Here is a 19,107-nt window from a genome sequence, read left to right as displayed (position 1 = left end):
GCATGTTATGATGAGTAGATAGATCTTTTAAGAAAAATTATAGGACAAACCTGGAATGATTTTCAGCCAGTCTGGATGAGGATCATCTGGAATACTGCTTCAGCTGCCAACAAGAGTTGAATGAAGAGCGGTTTCCCATCTCCTCTGTAAACTGAAAAGTTCAGAAAACTAGTAATGTTGACACAAAGTGAGGATCCCTAATCAGTCCAGCTACACTTCTGTGAGGCCCCATGGGAATAGTAGCGGAGAAGTCTGTACATTTATGATTGGTTATGTGTTTTCTTTCCTGTGCGGACTATGTATTTAATGCCATGCAGTGTGTTACGCTCAGGGAACAGCGCTGTGCCTAAAGGGGGCTATAGGTAAGTTTCAAACATGACTCATGGTTTGGTTATATGTAAAGTATCTAAACCAACAAATTTAGGGGGACACTAAATGAACAAAATCTATGATTTCAAGCTTTTCAATGGAGAAACGTATATTCCAGTTTTTTTAATGAGACGGTATTTCATTCCAAGTGTATTAAGCAACTTTCATGCAAGCCTTCCTTAGCCAAAACTACTCCACTAGAAATCTTGCAAAAAGTTAGCTCTTCCATTCAACCAGACCAGAGGCACAAGGTGTCTTTCACAGTTCAGTAGGACACACTTTTCCTCTTAAGAGAGCCATGTTGGGGTGAAGGCAGGCAGGCATACATACAGATCTAGGCCTGGCTAGGGACTAGTTAGTCTTAACTCATTACTCCATTTTACACATGGAGCTGTCATGTCTCTGAATTGCTTCTAGATTAGGGAAACCATAGGAAAGGAAACCACAGTATTTCTCAGCTCTGAGAATTAAAGTATGGTTAGTTCCGCAAATGAGTAATTTTCATACACTGCAGTACGAACAACAGCATATGCTGCCTTTGTCAGTGTTTGAGATGCAGCTTAGTCTTGAGTTCTAGGTCAGTTATTAGTTCTCTGTTGTGATTTAATTTTTTTTGTTTGGTTGGTTTGGGTTTTTTTGTTTCAGTGTAAGAAAGAAAAATGAAAAACATAATCCTGAAACCAGAAAGCTGGGACATACTTCCACAGGCTCTGAGCTGGGCCTTTGTAAAGAACACTTGTGTACTTGCACTAGGATTTAGATCTGCAGCCGTATCCTGCTACAGTCCACCCAGAAAAGTAGACTTGTACCTCTTCACTCAGACACTCCTTTGACTGCAAGAGCGAGCCAACCTTTCAGGTACGTTCGGCTCACAGTGTGGAGGGTTCATTTTGGAGCAATTCTGAATCTATCTGCACAGTGACATGTTCCTGTAAGATGTTTTATTTTTGGGTGGTAGACCAAATAATCACTTCTGTGTTGTGAACCAAGAGGATGTCTAGCAAATCTAATCTGGGAGACAAGAAGGAGCAGCTGTACCTTGTTCTATTAGCTTTCCTCCTCCATTCCAGGAGACTCGGGAGGATGGATCCTCAGCTTAATGTGCAATGTGAAATCCGGTTCTTTATATTAAAGTAGGCAGTGAAGAAACAAAAAAAAGTGGGAATCTGTAATTCAGCCTGCTTGAGCCAAAATAAGAAAACCAAAACCTATATGTACAAGACATAAGTACACGGCCCTCAATTAACTTTGCAGTCTTGGAGCAAACAAAGCTTGTTGCTCCATGCTGCTTCCGGAGTCAGTCTGGACCATGCAGTAGCAGGAAGGTGGTTGGGAGCTTACACATTCTGAACAGTATGCAGTGAAGATGTTGGTAAAATGAGAGGGGATTATCACCCCATGCATGTGGTGAGCAGCACTGCAGCAAAGCAGAGACATCCTGAATTGTACTATTTACTATGCCAGGAATCTCCTGGACTTTTCTGCTACCTCTTGGGTTTTGAATCTGCAGAGTATCCTAACTCGGTGGCTAACAGATAGACTTGTGTATAGCCCTGCTGATTACAGGACCTTAAGTGTGTAAGTATTTTACTGCCTTTCATGCACAGGACCTAAGTGTGGAGAGGAAAAAAAAAAAAGTACTTTTTTCTCTTTTGATTCACAAAGGATTTTCTGCTTATCGCAGAGGAACATGTTTGGACTGGTCCAGCCATACTGAAACTGCAGAACCATATTTCAGCTTCCATGGTATGGTTGCTGGACTAATAATGAGATCCAGGTGTAAGATTTATGTGGGAACTTTATAATTTTAACATTTTTATTAATAGTGTCTATTTACTTGTGTTTATATAAGTGCACTAACTTTAATAACTTCTTCTTGCCTTGGGGTAGGATATCATTTGATGCACAAGATTACAGTCTGCAGTAAAATCAGTGCAGCTTACAGTAAAAATACTGGGGGGTGGGGTGGTAAGTAGTAGATTAATAAGGATGATAAGTACATACAGACTCAGGAGCGTTTTCTTTATATCTCTGACTCCATGTAGACATAATTCAACAACAGCTGAATTGGAAGCCAAGTGGGGAAGCGGAGCATTACCTGTTTTTAGTGCTCAGTACAGAACAATGCTGAATTCAGTGAAATGATTCAGATTCTTACTGCAGCAGGGACACCTGCCAGACTGATCAGTGAGCCTGTTCTGCCTGGGCAGATACTCTGGAGCCTGTTTTATTTCCCTTTTTTCTTCTCCAGCTCCTCTAGGATGTGGTTAATTCTACAATGTCGCAGTGCGGCTACAGTGGCAATTACTGTTTGTGTGAAACTGGAGAGAAATGGGTGGTTAAGTCTGCTTCAAATGTAATTAAGTCTGAAATGTCTCTGTGGTCACATTAAATGCACTAATTTTAAGCTCTCTTTACTGGTTTAAGCCATAGCCATTTGTTACATAAAAACGCAAATTATTTTCTGTGGGAATACGGAGAAGAAGAAAAGTGTTCTTCAAAGCATCAGAACAGTAATACCCACTACAGACTTCTTGTCCTGCCAAAATACGTTAAGAAACCCCAAACCATTTTTTGAATGGAAATAGTATCTAATCATCCTTTTTTGTCCATCAGTGAAACAAACTATGCCTGCAAGTTCATTCTGTGGTTGACTATTTAACTATTTGTGTTCCAAAGATGGACTTTTAATGTCAGGTTAGTCATGCAGAAGCTTAAATTAAAATCACATTCAGGACTGTGTCATTTCAGTATGTTTTTCCTCGTAGAAAATAGTTTAAGAAGTTGTTTGCTCCTGCCTTTACCTTGCAAGTTTCTGTGTCCTTATATATATCGATTCAACTCGTTTTAGGTTGTGTGTGTTGCAACCAGTTTTGATTAAATGAGTTGGATTTGAAAGTACAAAATATGTAAAAAATTTGAAAGTAAAAAAATAAAATATACTGGGGGTGGGGGGGAAGTGGAAGTAATTCATGTGAAATTGTTGGTAGGAGTATTTTTTTCATGCTTGCTCCAGCAGTGAGAACAAATGGCATAGCAGGCACTATTTTAGCTTAAATAAATGGAACTGTGTCCAGAACTAAAATACCAGAACATGTATTTTGAAGTATCTGGCAGAGGGGTAAGTCTGTCTTATGCATTCCCTGCCAGTGACTTTTGGACACAGTGTTTATGTCATGGAAGTTTGCTGGTTCCCATCACAAAATACATGTTTTGGGCTGTTTCAGCAAAGTGCAGAATGTGTATAAAGACATTTAAAACTGACCACTGCACTGAACAATTGCTGTGAAGGAATGGCCGTGCACTTGCTGGTCCATTGCAAGTAGGAATAGATGTGGGTGGTCAATGCTTGCTTTGAGGGGCCTGGGAATATTTGTGGAAGTGTTTAAGAATCCTTCAGTTTGGAAACATTCCTCATTGGAGCACAGGAAACCTAAGGATGAAGAGGTCATTGCTGAGAAACAGAAACAGCAACTCCCTTGGTGATGGGCACAACAGCTGAACCAGGGGAATAAAAAGTGAAGCTATCATTGTCAGTTTAGGGATTTCAGCAGTCGGTGATAAGCAGCAATTTGAAGTTTTGCCTGAGTTCAATCTCAGAGCAGGCTCAGTTCCAACAAATTGTTATTCTGCTCATCCCCCCTCTAGCTTTCTTCTGATGCAGCTACAGCAGCTAATCACTCAAAACAGAGGAGTCACAGGTGCTGAAAAGCCTGTCTGCAGACTGTGCTGTCACATGCCCACCACTGAAATAGGTATGTTATTTCAAAGTTCTATTAAACCACCTGTGAAAATGTATCAAAACATACATTTATTCCTTTTTGATGCGGTGTTTGAATTCCCAACAAACTAGATAAAACCTTTTATATTAGCTAGCTGCGGCCATGGATGGGTTATGCTGATGCTACTGAATGGCCTAATTTCCCCTGCCTTGCAGCCTTCACAGGAGTTACTTTTACCTTTATATGACAGTACATGCTGATGTGGTGATACCAAAATGTTCACTCAACACAAGTTCTAGAATTAAGCATAAGTATCATAGAACTGAGGTGATAACCTTTCATCTAGTAGAGAGGTAGCCCTACAAAGTTGTCTGTAAAACCCATTTCTGTAATCTTACAAATTAATAATTAATAATATAAATTAGTCTCCAAGTGGTGGTGGCTTCTGTTCCCCTCCTCTGGCAGAACTGAATAAACCACTGAATATATTTCTAAGAAGATAGCACTGCCAAAAGAATGAGTGATGTGGCAAGTAAAACCAATTATAAATAACTGGAAAGGTGTAAGGGGCATAATCAGTAACAGCAAAAGTAAGGAATTTACTGTGTCTAGAAAGCCAACCCTAGGGTTTATTCATTCCCACAGCGTTTAGCACACCTGTACAATTGCTTCTCCTGTACTTCCCTGCTGTTCCCTCACTCGGTTCTTCAAAGCCTCTGACAAGTTTGAGTGAGAGGCTGGGCCTGACCCTGTCTCCATAGTGATAACTTCCTGAATTTGGTGTGATAGAAGCAAAGACTTCGTGGAAGTATTGTTTAAGAAATGAGTGATTTTTATATATAATTTTTTTTTTTTAGGAACTAGACCTTGATTTAAAGGAAAATTATTATTTGGGGTTTTTTTCCGGAAATTTTCCTGTAAATGCCTGGCATCAGATTACTGAATGATCATCTACTCAGCTGGTAAGTCAAATTAAAGACAATGTCTTTTTTAGATACAGCAGCCAGAACATGCAGATTAGTGTTGGAAGCATCCTCCTCTATGTTCTGTCCCCAGAAAAGGGAGAAATGGTTGGGGTTTTTTTTCCAGACACTAACTCATCTTTGAGCCCAGCTTAGATTGTTTGTTATCTTATCTTCTGGTCACTAAGGATAGGTTATGGCATTCTTGGGAGAGTAATGTGCATTGGATGTTCAACTTTCAGCATGGAAGGGGAAAACCTTAGTATTACTGGGAATAGTTAAACATAGGAAATCCTCTTCTGGGAGTAGAATTCATTCAGCTTCTTACCCAGGAAATGTTCATTTATGCTGTTTGCTCAGGCAGGCACCTCCTGAGGGCACAGTTTCAGCTGACCTATGTAACCAATCACATGCCATTCTCTGACAGCACTTGTTCTTTATCAGCCCATTAAGCATGGGCTTTCAGCCAGTGAAAACATCAGATATTTGGCAAAGCATTTATAATTAGTAAGTGTTGTGGCAGAATAATGGAATCTGAGGTCTCAGAAACCATCAAGTGTGTCCTTTTCCAGCTGATAATCCCATGGAGACAACAAATGGAAAGTGAAGAATACCAAATTGAAGGAGGTGGTATGTAGTGTTTAGATTTGCTGCAGAGTATCTTGCAGCAATCCAGACTCCTCCTAGAGTTTGATACCCAGTGCCTGAAGAAACAGGTATTTTCTCCCTCTACCTTGCCTGCATTTTGCAGGCCTTACTGTGTCATCTTGCCTGTACCATTTGTTCCCATCCTGTTCACACACTTTTTGTGTTTTGACAAGAGGTGCACTTAGGGAACACATTTTTGTAATCTTGAAATGGTTTGATATTGAGAACATAGTCATATTGTCAGGAGGAGAGGCAGACAGAGGCTTTGTATGCTTTCTCTCTAGGTGTAGCTGTGCAGTTTTCTACTCAGTCTCACCATTTATGAAGTGGGAATCTCCTTTTCCACATTCCACCTTCAGGCATGGATCAAGACATGGCCACTTTGTCAACGTATTTTTGTTTTTCACTCTCTTGGCATGCATTTTACAAGCATGCTTTGGCATCTTGGCTGTTTGACAGCCTGTTTCCTAAGAACTGGCTTCCAAGTTTTTGACATTCTCTGGCTAGATGTCATCTTCCCATAGCAGAAATTCTTTTCCCCTCATGTCACTGTCCATTTGGTACTGAGAGCTAGCCTACATGGCTCAGATGAAAAGCTTTTTGGCAATCAACTTGGAGACTCCGGAGACAGAGTGCTGCAGTGGTTCAGTCCATCAAGGCAATGCTACCTCTGTTGAGCCAAGTGGGTTGTCAGTGTTTGAGATTTAGTTTATTTTATACTTTTTCTAGAAGGGTGCAAAGAACTGAGGAAAGGACTTTATGCCTCTGAACTTGTTTACTAGCAGAGAGGTTTGGTACCTCCACTCTGTGAATAAAGAATCAAGTGACTTCAGCATGATTCCATGTCAGCTTCAGCTGGTCTGTTGTGGGTCCTGGTAACCCCTTTTCCCTGGCATCTGCTGTACAGCACAGCCTTTCCTCTCCTTTGCATTTATAATATTGTCCCTGTGACTGTGGTGAGGGAGCTAATCTTCCTGAACTCTTAACCAGAAGAAAAAAATTCGAAAATAATGTATTTCTTCTTACTTTGCCAGATCTTATTGCTGTAGAGGTGCATAAATGTTACTGCTGGCACAAGAGAGAGATGGGGAGGGAGGGACAGGCACAGGACCACAGCATCTTGGCTGAGATTCACTTACACTTCTGTGAAATCTTACTCAACACTCTCAGCATGTCCCAGGCCCCGGGTGCCAGGCATGTGCTTTCTCTGAGCCTACAGTCTTTACTGCTGCTGCTGCTGCTTTTCACTGCCACCTTATCTCTATAATGATACCTATCGTTCATTTTGCAACTACTACATCAGTCTCCAGTTTAAAGGAAGACTTTCAGAGCAATGATTTAGTCCCTGTCAGGACTTCACGTGTGCACAAGTACTGTGGGCTTTAGCCTCCTTTTGGTTTTATCTGTCATACAAATATCTGCATACAAAGGGACAGCATTGCTGCTGTTCTTAGTCTGAAGTATTGAGTGAAAGGTGCCAAGCACGTCTGTGGGATTTGCACTGGCTAGGGATCAAAACTCACAAACAGTCCTTGAAGGCATGATGACAGTATCCTTCCCATTTAAAACTAGGAGTCAGATCATATGAAACAGATTTCTTCTAAATGCATAGAAGGGGGGAAAGGGAGGGGAGGGGGGGGGAAAGGAGAAGAGCAGAATGCCTTGTTTCTGAGTCACTGTATCTGGCATCAGAGACAGCAGAGCTTATCCTCTTCTGCTTTTTGTTTTGGTTCAGTTTGTGTTTTGGAGCAGGAGGGACAGTCTAGAGAGGGAAGACATTAGCTTGACAGATGCAGGGTATGTGGTCCAGGGGCTCAGTTCCAAGTGCAAAAATTATCATTTCTCAAATGCTCATTTCTGCACTAACACAACAGACATGACTGGACTGTGCAGTTACATTTAGGCTTTTCCCACTGAAGTCTGGACAGTGCCTCCATATGTGTGTTGCCCACAGAATCTAGGACCAGTGCATTTGAAGCATGCTGAGGGTACAGAGCACCCTCTGCTATGCTGCCACAGCAGCAACAAATAAGCTGGAGTGAGCACTGGAGATGCCTGGCAGGCAATATTTTGCAAAACTTTAAATGCAGGAGTAGCTGCATAGTCTGAGTACAACTCTATCAAAGTGATGCAGACGCTATGGTTACAGGCTAGACTTTTACCATTATGCCCATAAACTGCACTTTAGTGCTTTTTTTTTTTTTTTTTTTCTACAACTGGTGTGAAGCTCTTCTCCCTGATGAGTATTTGGCTCAGTCCTAGATGTTAGAGTAGCTTCCTACAAAGCAAGGCCAGTTGTGATTTGTAGCTCTGTTTTATTTTCAGGACTTATGGGAGACTGGCATTTGTCCACTCAATGGGAAGGCAGCATTGGACAAGAAAGAATTGCAGGTTATTTTAGCAGGGTAGTTTCAGTACTGGCCAGTGCTGTAGCCTGGGTCTGACTAAGCCAGCAGAAAACAAGGCTTATTCGTTTTCCGTGCCAATCTTGTAGCTATACTGCTTTAACCTTGATATAACCAACAGCCATGTCAGGGGGGTGGCACTGCAGCTCTAGTGGTAAACCTCCTTTTCTGCAGTCAGGGTATTAACCGTATCATGGTATACTTGCAAGACTGTGACTTTTGTACAGCTGTGCTGTTCTCAGTGTTGAGACTTGTTCATCCAAACTTTTTTCCCCTTCTCCCTCAGCACCAAGCGAGGCTGCTTCTATATAGAAGCTTTTTCTGAAACTGAGAGGAGAGTTGTTTTTTCCACGAAGTGTTTTCTTGCTTACCTGCTGATTGAGTTAAGGTGTTCCATTCTGCCATCACTGGGCTGCCTTATAGCAGCTTTGGGGGTGGGAAGCCATGTGAGGTTTTAAAGCTATTTTGTATATGTTTGGCTGTTGTAAACCAGTGTGACAGTGTTCTAGTAAATGCCTGGTTTCTGTTTATCAATTCTTAAGATGCTGCAGCTCACTGGTGTCAGTTAATTTTTTACTAGAATAAGTTTTGCTTTCAGGTTCTGGAATGTACTGTATTTCTCTGATACATTTAAACAAGTGCCCTACCTTTAATTGCAACTTTTCTTCTTGAGTTTTGAAACAGAAGTAGTAATCCTAACTTTCTATTTAGTTTAAATAAAAACTTACTTTCATTAAATAAAAAGATGGACCTCTTCTGATTTCAACATGCACACCTCTTTTTCTAAGAAAAAGATGTTTAGAAAGATCTACTGCTGTGACATTTTGCAGTTGGCTCACAATTTAAGCTAACTCTTATAGCCTTTTATTTCCCAATAGAAAATTTCTGGGCAAGCCTCGCTTTGTGCCAGGCCCATTTCCTTGTCTTCCTTCTTGCTGCTTATATGTACAGCCTGATTTCTTCTCCTTCAGGGAGTGGGTGGGAATACTAATGTCTTCATAGTTGTGAGAGAAAGCAGGGGGAGAAAACGGGGCTGAAGCAGAGACAACTTTCTTGTAAAGAGAAAGGAGTAGATAAGTTTTGGGATAAATAAGGAAGCAAAAATGATCAAGTAGGACAAGGGGCAAAGGCTTATTTTAGGGACAACCTTGTTCTAGAAAATGGCTGATGAAGAATGGATCACAGGAGCACTCACGTTCCAGAGAAATAAATCCACTGGTACCTAACTATAAACATTCTACTTCTGCTACACTAATAGCATTAACCATTATTCATAACTCTGTTATAATCCCACCCTTAGTATCCGATCCAAACCCAGCATGCTGTCTGGAGAGCTGCTCAACTCAACACACAGTATTTAACTCTGTAGAAGTAAAGCCAAAGTGATATCTGGAGTTAAGAGAATCTCCAGGACCCAACAGTTGTTCCGCAGAATTGCATGTTCATGATCACAGCCTTGAATTCAGGAACCCAAATTCTGCCATAATCTCACTTCATAAACATGTATTTTTTGCCCTACATGCTGTGTTTTTAAAAAGTGTTATGAAAATTGAAACCTCATCCTGTGAAAGAAAAACATGAACATAAGTTGTGTCTTTCTGATTTATCAAGCGTAAGCTAGGAAAGAGCAAACATGCATAATATAAGGTGAGAGGAAGAAAGATATTATTACTACCCATCTCCATGCTTCAGTTCTTCTCAATTTTAATGTGCTTTGGAACGAGATGAAATAAATACCTGTATAACATGTAGTTGTGACTGAAGGATACCATACAGGTAGCTAGAGAGCTTAACCTTATACTGTAATGCACCATCGGTAGCGAGCAGGAAAGGTTAATCGTGAATTTCCTTTGTATTCAGGTTTTTCCCTTTCCATAAATTCCTTGTGAATCCCTGGTAAAGCAAGGAACTACAAAATGGGGGAGTCTTTTAAAACTGTACGATGCTTTTGGCAGTGATGCATCTGTATTTATGTAGGAATTATTTTACCAGAAGTACAGATGGAGGAGGGAGGAATACATGCTATATTATTCCCTCACAGAAAAGAAAAATCAATCCATTCTCATAAATAATATACAAAATTCTCAGCAAGATCTAAATTCAATACACTTAAGATGTCACCAGGGATCTAGGTCTGACTGGCCAAAGAGCTGGTTGGGGAAAAGCTTTATTTGGTTCGATTGCTGGCAAAATCTGGGTGGACCAAATCACCCTTACTGTCCATCACAGCCTCTGGAGAGGGGACAGTTTATCTTTCTGGGTGACTGAACAGTCAGTCCCTGCAGTTAAGACATTTGGGGAGGGCAGAAGGTTGCTCCTGCTTGCTTAGTCTAGGATATCAAGCTCAAGAGCTGGGTGAATGGACTCTAGTGGTAGGTTTTCTGCCTTCAACTGAAAGAATGCTAGACTTGATAAACACAGGAATTGCCTAGTTTAATTCAAGAGTTGATGTTGTAGTGGTTTAATTAATACAAAAAGAAGTTTAATGGGCTGAGAGCTTTAGTGTTCAAATTAAAAATGATAGCAGGAATTGTTTACTGGGATTGCGAGCTTTTAACCTGCAAACCCAATGTTAATTACCACATTTTACAGCTGCCTTGCCACTTTTCCTCTGTACTTGCAGAGCACAATAACTGAAAAGGCCATATGCAATGACATATGTTGTTATGAAAAGGCCATATGCAATGACAATATATTTAATCGTTTTCTGGGTACCTGGCTAAATGAAGATTTGAAATTCAAATTGCAAAATGTTTTGAAATTTTGCTTCTCTTGGACTTCAGTATCTTTATCAGAAAATTCAGTGGTTGCTCCATAGCATTGTTTCTGATGTTTACTTTTAATTTCTGTTTTGCAACATTGCAAAAGCACAGGAATTTAAATCTAGTGGTATAAGTAAGGTCAGTAGATTTTAGGCTTTCCACCAAGTGTAGATAGTTTAATGTTTCTACTGATTCTGAGGTTAATTGCCTGTGATGGCAAACTAGGAACACATGGGCTTCTTAAATAGATATGCACTTTCAGGTGTTCGTCACTGAACCTCGTTGGAGTGCTAGCTTGTTGGGTTTGGGTGGGTTTTTTGATGATTTCTGAAGTGAGTCTGTTGCTGTTGGTGCAGCTCCCTAGTGGTTAATCTATTGTTTATTAACAGAAGTTGTAATACAGCATGTTAAAGTGATTGATCAGTAATTTTCCAGGGCTAATTAAGAAACAGACAGGGCTTTCTGACTCTTGGGTCATGAGTGCAGTGGGAGAGTAGCTAGGCTATTAACAGCAGACCTTTCAGATCTGCTTCTTCCTATGAATTTTTTCTGCCTTTCTAAGCTCCACCTCAAGTCTTGTGTGAACTCCTACATAGGTGTATTTTCAGCTCCCTCCCTGTCTCAGTATATAGTGTCCTACTGTTGTCATGCACATATGTGCATACACGCACCCAAAAGGCCACCCAAACACACAGCTTCATCACTCTTCACTGTCTTCACCTACCTTTATTTAGCTTGCGTACAGGGCAGGGAGTTGCAGCATGTCCTGTGTCTGGTTAAGAGCTAAGTAGATGCTGGCTCTTGCCTCCCAAATATGAGGTGGGCCACTCCAAACAAATCTAAGTTGAGCTGTTTGTACTTTTTCCTCTGAGATTATGTGGGTAGGGAAGAATGGTTTCCCCCTCTCCACAGCTGCAGGTCTTCAAAGGGCTGGAGGCAGCCAGTATTTCAAGATTTGTAGCAAACTGGATTGGAATTGACCAACTCATTGAAGCTTTCATGTCAGGAATAGGAGGTAGAAGAGGCAGCACAATAACATGAACTTCATTTTCTCAGAAAATCAAGACAAAAAACCCAATGCACTTTGGCAACATTCTGCTATGTGTGTAAGCAGCTGCCTAATTTAAAGCAAGGAAGAAGTTCTGCTGTCCCATGGAACTATGATTCTGCCTACACTGTATTTCTTTGCCAGCTGTTTTTCTATCCTTTTTCTAAAGTAAGCTAACACTTCCAAAAAAATGGGGGGAGGGGGGAAGGCAAAAAACTCTCCATCATTTTTCTAGAATTGAGGGTATTGCAGGTGGTTTTAATACCAAGTGTCCTTTTGTTTAGAAATTAAAGCCTCTTCCTTATCTCCAGGCTGCCAGATCTGTGAATAATGGACTTTTTTTTTTTTTTTTAAAGCTATTCAAAGAAACCTTGGCAAGTACTTCTCTGTCAGGCAGTAATTGAATAAAGTCCCAAGTTGCTTGATGCTGTCCCTCCCTTTTCCCCTGAGTTTTTTTGTATCCATTGCTTTTGGCCTATAAATAACACAGAGATAGCTAGAAAGGGAAACCTTTTCTGAGAGGAAATATTGTCTGGCAGCTACCCAGTAAGGCCCTATTGGCTCTAAGTCAGTGCTGAGCTTCACCCAGAAAAAGCAAGTCTAATGGTAGTTTAAAAAACCCAACCAACCAACAACAAAAAAACCCTAAAACCCAAAACCTCACTGTCTTGTGTTTGCCATTTAAAAGGAAAGAAACAGGGGATGTTTTATTTTCCTGTATAAGCAGGCATGGACAGTTTTTAATGCTGCAGCTGAAAGCACTTTCCAATCCTTTTTATCACTGGAGATTTTGTAGGGCTGTGGATGGTGCTTCATGGCAGATAGATGAGAGCCAAGCAAGCTGGCAGCCGAAGCACAAAGAGCGGTTCTAGGCTTCTGCCTGTGCAGTGAGTTCCATGTGCTGGGAGTAGAAACTTCCCAGTACTTCGTGCATCTGCTTGAGCCTAAGCCTGCATCTCCCCTGACTGTGCTTCAGCTGCAATGCTGCAGCTGAGAAACCCAGCAGGCCAAAGAGTTTTGTGATGTTTACCTGTAGCTATAGGATACGCCTTTCATGCTATTGTAACTGCCTCTGCTCAAAAATAATATAGCAGAAAACTTGTATGCCTGTGTGTAGTCCACAGAATATAAATGAGTGTCAATTTAATGGCTGAAAATATAGCAGGTCACGTTACTGCCAGAGGTGTTTTTAATTGCCCGTGCCTAGGAATTGAAGTCGCACAATAATTTGTTCTGGCCGGCTAGGCACCAAAAAAACACTAACTGCTTTTCCCATCTCTTGTCCCATTGTTTTATTAGTTGCTATTTTTCTAAAACGGCCTGATCTGGTTAGTATTCCTTCATCACATATTAGAATGTGATATTAGGATCATAACAATAGCGGTTTTAAAGATTCTTGAATTCAGAAACTCCTAATTGGAGTGAAATGGTCACAATGACTTTGTGCAAATGGCTTCATTCCACCTTAAAATGTTAAAAGATGAAGTACCAAAGTTAATTATTTCTTAGTCAGCTGGATTTTCCTTTTTTTTTCTTTCTGCCTAGACATAATGCAATAGTATTAGCACTCAAACAGCCATAGTTTATATGAGTTAATGAGTTTGACACCTTCTCTGGCCTCTCTTTTATTACACAGAAGCTTACCTTGGATTTTCAATTAGATATTACTATAGATGTGTTATGGGTTTTTTAATTATTATTTTGCAGAATATGGAGGGAACAAATAGCACAAACCTACTCTCCATTTTAGACAGGATCCAAGCCTGAAAATAACTTTGTTTTTGTAGTTCAGTTGTAGCCAAGAGCTCATTGTAAGCTTAGATAATTGTTTCTGTGCTCCAGGAAAGAAAAGAGAATTGAAAAAAGAAACAAACTTGGAATCAAACGCTAAACATTAAGTTGATTGTTAAGCTATAATCAGATTTGGGCATAGCCAAATAGTAATCCTTGTTTGAACTTGAACTTCTCGTTCACTGCCTCATATTAAAATTCAGAACGCTAAAGCATATATAAGGTAACATTAAATATTTTCATTAAAATCAAATCAGCATATCCATTTGATGATTTATAGCCTACTACCTTCAAATACTTTATGAGTTCTGTAAAGCTTGTCTCCAATTCCACCTCCCTTACATCTTGGCCTCAATATGAAGACAGCCTTATACCAGCTGCAGATGCTTCCACGTAGTCAAGGACCTGAGTGCTGTGGAGGTTTTCTGATTACATCTGACTGGAATCAACACACAAAAGCTGCTACTTGAGGCCGTATAACACATATAACGAAAGGGCCGATATGAGGGGTTATGTTTAGAGTTGACTAGAGGATGATCCTGGCTGGCCAGAGCTATACGAGCTGCCACCTCTCTTCTCCCATCTATATCATCTTTTGATTGTACCAAAGTCATTCATACGCTGATGGTCTACATCTTGAACACAGCAGTAAGATGTACCCCAGGCTCTCTTGTACTATATTTTCCCAAGGTGCCTTCTGGTTTGCATCAGGATGGGGGGAGGAGGATCAGAACTTAGGTGAGCTGGAAGAAGGAAAAAATGACATGAGAAGTGTTTGGAGAAAGGTAGGTTCAGCCTCATATCCAGAAGGTAAACAATTGTGAGGGGATGGCTTGGGCTGCCACTGATAGTATTAGTATTAGTGTAACTGAAGGAGACTTACAGTGTTGATGGATGTCTGATGTGGATGAATGTGTGTGGATTGGCCTTAACAGTGAGGAATAGATCCAGCAGAGACTTTAAGGTAAGAATACCAAGTATTTAATTATTTCAAAATTAAATTATTGTTGCTGCTTCCTCCTTTCTGGTTAGTATCTCCCAAATTCCCTAGGAAATGTTTCCTGAAGAGGGACTACTTGCTTTCTGTTTCTGCTAATTGATCTCATTCTATGAAATAAGTAGATAATTACTTGCTCAGCTGAAGCATTTAGAAACATTGAAGTAGTAACTGATTCATCAGAAGGTGAAATTGGTTTTTCTTAATTGTTGTTAGGTAATAAAATATGAGTGTAAAGGCTTGGTAACCAAACCCCCCGTCTGTGATAAGCAAACATGGCAAGGTGAGGGGAATAGTCGGAGTTTCAGACTTTTTTTTCCTGTAATGATAAGGAAATAGATTTCTTTGTTAAAGCTAGTACAGCTCAGGGTTTTATAACAGTGCATGATGCTGCAAGGACAATACTGAGACATGCAATTACATTTTAGGAATACAAAGCCCTGGCTGTTAAATGGAAATGGTGAGGACCAAGAGTCGATTGTAAGGAAAGGATCAAAAATAAGCCATATTTTCTGTAAATTCCCAGCAAGTCAGTAGACTGAAGCCCATAACAGAGATATTTTCCTTTGTGTGAAGCAATGCCAAGATAAGAGCATTCCCTTCAATGCTACTGCAATCCTTGTCCAGGGAGAGGCAGGCAGACAGACTTTACCTGTTCACTTCTGAGGCTGAGCTCATAATGACTGGGGGAGGAGAAAGGTTCCTGTTCTTCACAAAATAAAGTGTTCTCTGTGTGTTGCAGTCTCCCACAGGATCCTCCTGGCTCTTGACAAACTTCTGTGTCTGTTGGGGAGTGAATCTTTCTCCCAGTGTGTGTGAGCATTCCCTGGGCTCCCACTGCCCTTTAAAGGCCACGCAGATGCTCACAAGCTGTAATTGCACTTCCAGATGAAATTGGGAGGTGGAGAGAAGTGGGGGATGAATTCTGAGTCAGGGGCTGATTTTCTACTATTTTTTTCTGTTTATCTTGGATATTGGAAGTAAGCCAACAGAAATCACAGAGAGTAGCGCAAAGAATGTTTCTCAAATTGCTTTTTAGGAGAGAGAGAAACTGTGCCAGAACTGCTGGAGAGCAGAGCACATGAGCCCGTTCAGCCTATATAAAAATGAGATATGTATATGTGCACATCTCTCTTTTCAACAAAGCATTTTAGTAAAAGCTGACTAGAAGGAAACTTCTGCAAGAAGACAGAAGGCAGCAACAAGAAGTCAGAGGGCAGTAGGATGGGGCAGAATGATCAGGAAACCAAGAAGCTCAGAAAGCTACTGAGAAAGGCTTTGAGGATTTCATGTAGCTTCTCAAAGACGACTTACTTGCCTTATCCAACATACCACAGTCTAGCTGAGCTCCGTGCTGTGCAGTGAAATACCAATGAGGAAACAGTAACCAAATACTATCACAATTAATTTAATTTTTAAGTACATCCCCAGACTGGTATTTTGGGGATAAATGATGACTAAGACTAGAGTGTGTGAGAGGTATGACAACATCCCCTAGAGAAGATCTTACAAAACTCTTTGTATGTGTGTGCAGTAATGTAAGCTTATTTTTCTCCATCATATAACATGTAAGCTTTATATAGTTTCCTAAGAGCTGAATAGTTTTGATTCAGGCAAGCAAAGAATAGAAAGTTATCAGTCAAAACTGTTAAAAAATTAGTTGACTGCCATCTAGGACAGTTTTACTCTCCTTAACCTTCTCTCCTTAGTAGATTTGCTGGGGGCGGGGGGAAGCCTACTTCTAATAATCTCTTGAGTAGAAACTGGCCGATATAAACTACTAAGCAAAATCAGTGGGCAGCTTGTTGCAGGACTGTATCTTGTTGTAAACTTCATATTCTCTGTTGCATTGACTTGTTTATCAGGAAGGAGCCTTTCAGCTTGGCAGCAAAGGTCTAGCTGCTTCTGTTGAAGTCCACAGAAAATTTCCCATCTAGCATTTATTTTGATTAAGCTAAACACTGTTATGGTATCTGAGGGAAGTGCCTGTGAAATCAACAGGAGTTACTTCCTCCTGACTTAGTGGGAGCTATGGTATCTTCTTAAGAAATCAGTACAAACTATCTAGTTCGTGTTAAGCTAAGGTTTATGTGGTTTGAAATTATCTGTGCTGACCGTAGTGTGTCACCACACAGCTGAATGCTGTAGAGCCTGTGCTGATGTTTCGATTCAGCGCACTGCACAGTACATTAGTGCAGGCTAAGGCTCAGGAGGCTCTTTGCCACACAGTAGCTTGACGACCCTCTGACTGCTATCTTTTATACTATGGCTAGTTCATTAACTTGCCTCAAAACCAGTCTGTGGTCATCCTTCTGCATTTAGTCCTTTATTAAGTCATTGATTACAAAGCCAGGAGACTGTTCAGACAATTGCAGAAAGCCTTTGTTAATAAAGCGCTGATCATGCAGCACTTTGATCGGAAAGTGTCCCAAGGAGACAGGTAGATGTTGCATCCTTAGCCAGCTTCTGCCTCATGTCTTCCTCCTGCTGCACAGCATGCTGTAAGGGATCTCTCCATTCCCAAGGACCTATTTTTGTTGTAGAGTTGTTTCCATGTTAAAGAGATTAGCAGCTGGATGAAATTCCCCTGGAAACTGGTATGGCTATTGTTATCCAAATGTTGCTAGATATCTTTCCAATATCTCTACATATTTCTGGCTTCTCAGCCTGGGCAACAACCAAATGTGTTTTAAATTAAGTTCATTATAAAGGTGATTACATTTTTTGGCCCTCTAAGCTTTTAATTGGGAGTAGAACAGTTTTCTGAGAATCTTGATAGAAAGTTTGCACTGCTGTACATACAATCAGGATATAAACCACTTCATGTGTGTCTAATTATGGTATATGTCAACACGCACACATCTACTCTGCTGGGATTGTGTTGTGTAGGCATTACCATCCTGTTTAAATATGGCCCAGATCAGGCTATTTACAGGTGCTTTTTCTTGGAATCAGCAGCATTGTCATATTTATCCTGGTACATTGCAGAGCAGGGTATGCTGTAGAGGAGTGAAGGCAGAGGGCTGATCAGCATTGATAACATGCAGCTGTGGCCTTGCTACGAAGGCAGTGGGTTGACGGACATGGACGATGTGCAGCTGTAGCTCATTCAGCTAAGCAGTTAAATAGCCTGGGGAGGGGGGGTGGTGGTGTTGGATGAGTGGTGTGGTCTGACTTCTGGAAGAAGGAGAAACAGCATGGACAGTAGAAGAACCTTTAGAAACCTTGTGGGGGACTGGTGGCTGTGCTAACTACTTATTGAAGTTAACCTGGTATGGGATGGTAAAAAAAGCCTTGTTGCAGCCAGCTAGTTTGTTTGTGCTGCAACAGCATGCTGCTAGGCAGCCCGCCATGAATACTATAGAACAGCACAGAGAAGCAGGTTGGGTGTGACGCAGCTCTTAAGATAGAAAGCTAAAATTCTGCACCAAGCAAGATCAGGGAGAGAAAAAGGCATGTGAAAGCTGGGGGGTTTAAAAGTAAGAAAGGAAAAAAAAACCCCAAGAATCATTGTAAGACAGACAATAAGCTGTTGCTGAAAAAACCGACTGTGCGGAGCCACCCACAGGATACCCAGCAATATCAGATGATTGAAAGTACGTGGCAGAAGATTCACAGTTACCAAAACAAGTCCAAAACTTCATTGACTAGTCATTGAAAGAAATATTAACTGTACCATAGAAAAATATTTGGACGCTATCATTGCTGAGAACATTTATTATGTAGCAGTTACCTGGGAAATTAAAGTAGTCCAGATTTGGTTCCTCACAGTGTTTCTGTCTGTTTCTGACGAGAGAGACCTCTACCTATAGCAAGTCTGGAGGTATATAATACTCTCAGTATTTTCCATTGTATCCACCCTTTACTGACTTTCTGAAAGTAACTTTGTCTCAGGCAAGTTTTTTTCATTCTTAACATCCTTCTTACTTCTCTACAGTTTGTCATATCACTGAAAGGAGTTCTCATCCCTGGGAAGAAGGAATTTCACTGCAGTTCAGACATCTTCATAATATAGTAGTGTATAGCAGATCCAGAGGTGCTACATTCTACCAACCCAAGAGACTTCAACCAGTAAGTGTGTTTCTTGTTACATGTTGCACTGTGACTCACTAATTTTTTTGCCTCTTGAGTGCCTGTGGGATGCTGCCATCTTGTTAAATCAGTTGCCTTTCTGAATTCTGCCTTCATCCACTTCTAATGGAATTCACACCACATAGGAGTTTGTGGTTGCAAAACAGTCTGATGCAATGAGAATTAAAAAATCCACTAGTCCCAGCCATGGCATTCACATGCAGATTTTCTGTTCTTTGTTTTCAGGATGGTTTGATGCTGTGCTAAGTTTATTGTTATGGTTGACAGAGTAAACACATATATAAATAAGATGTTTACAGATAAATTGGAAA

General features: G+C 40.7%; 1 long non-coding RNA gene across 1 annotated transcript; it reads left to right on the top strand.

Moving 5' to 3' along the window:
* Window positions 1-296: 296 nt before the first annotated feature.
* On the top strand, window positions 297-18,769 carry LOC130149119 (uncharacterized). Its single transcript, XR_008821798.1, has 4 exons — window positions 297-362; window positions 4,018-4,124; window positions 14,921-14,987; window positions 18,642-18,769. It is a non-coding gene; the product is annotated as an uncharacterized LOC130149119 (long non-coding RNA).
* The last annotated feature ends 338 nt before the right edge of the window (window positions 18,770-19,107 follow it).

Source organism: Falco biarmicus, chromosome 4 (assembly GCF_023638135.1).
Source record: "Falco biarmicus isolate bFalBia1 chromosome 4, bFalBia1.pri, whole genome shotgun sequence".
Lineage (NCBI taxonomy): Eukaryota > Metazoa > Chordata > Aves > Falconiformes > Falconidae > Falco > Falco biarmicus.
The sequence above is the reverse complement of the archived record's forward strand: the minus strand, read 5'-3'. Positions and strand labels throughout refer to the sequence as shown.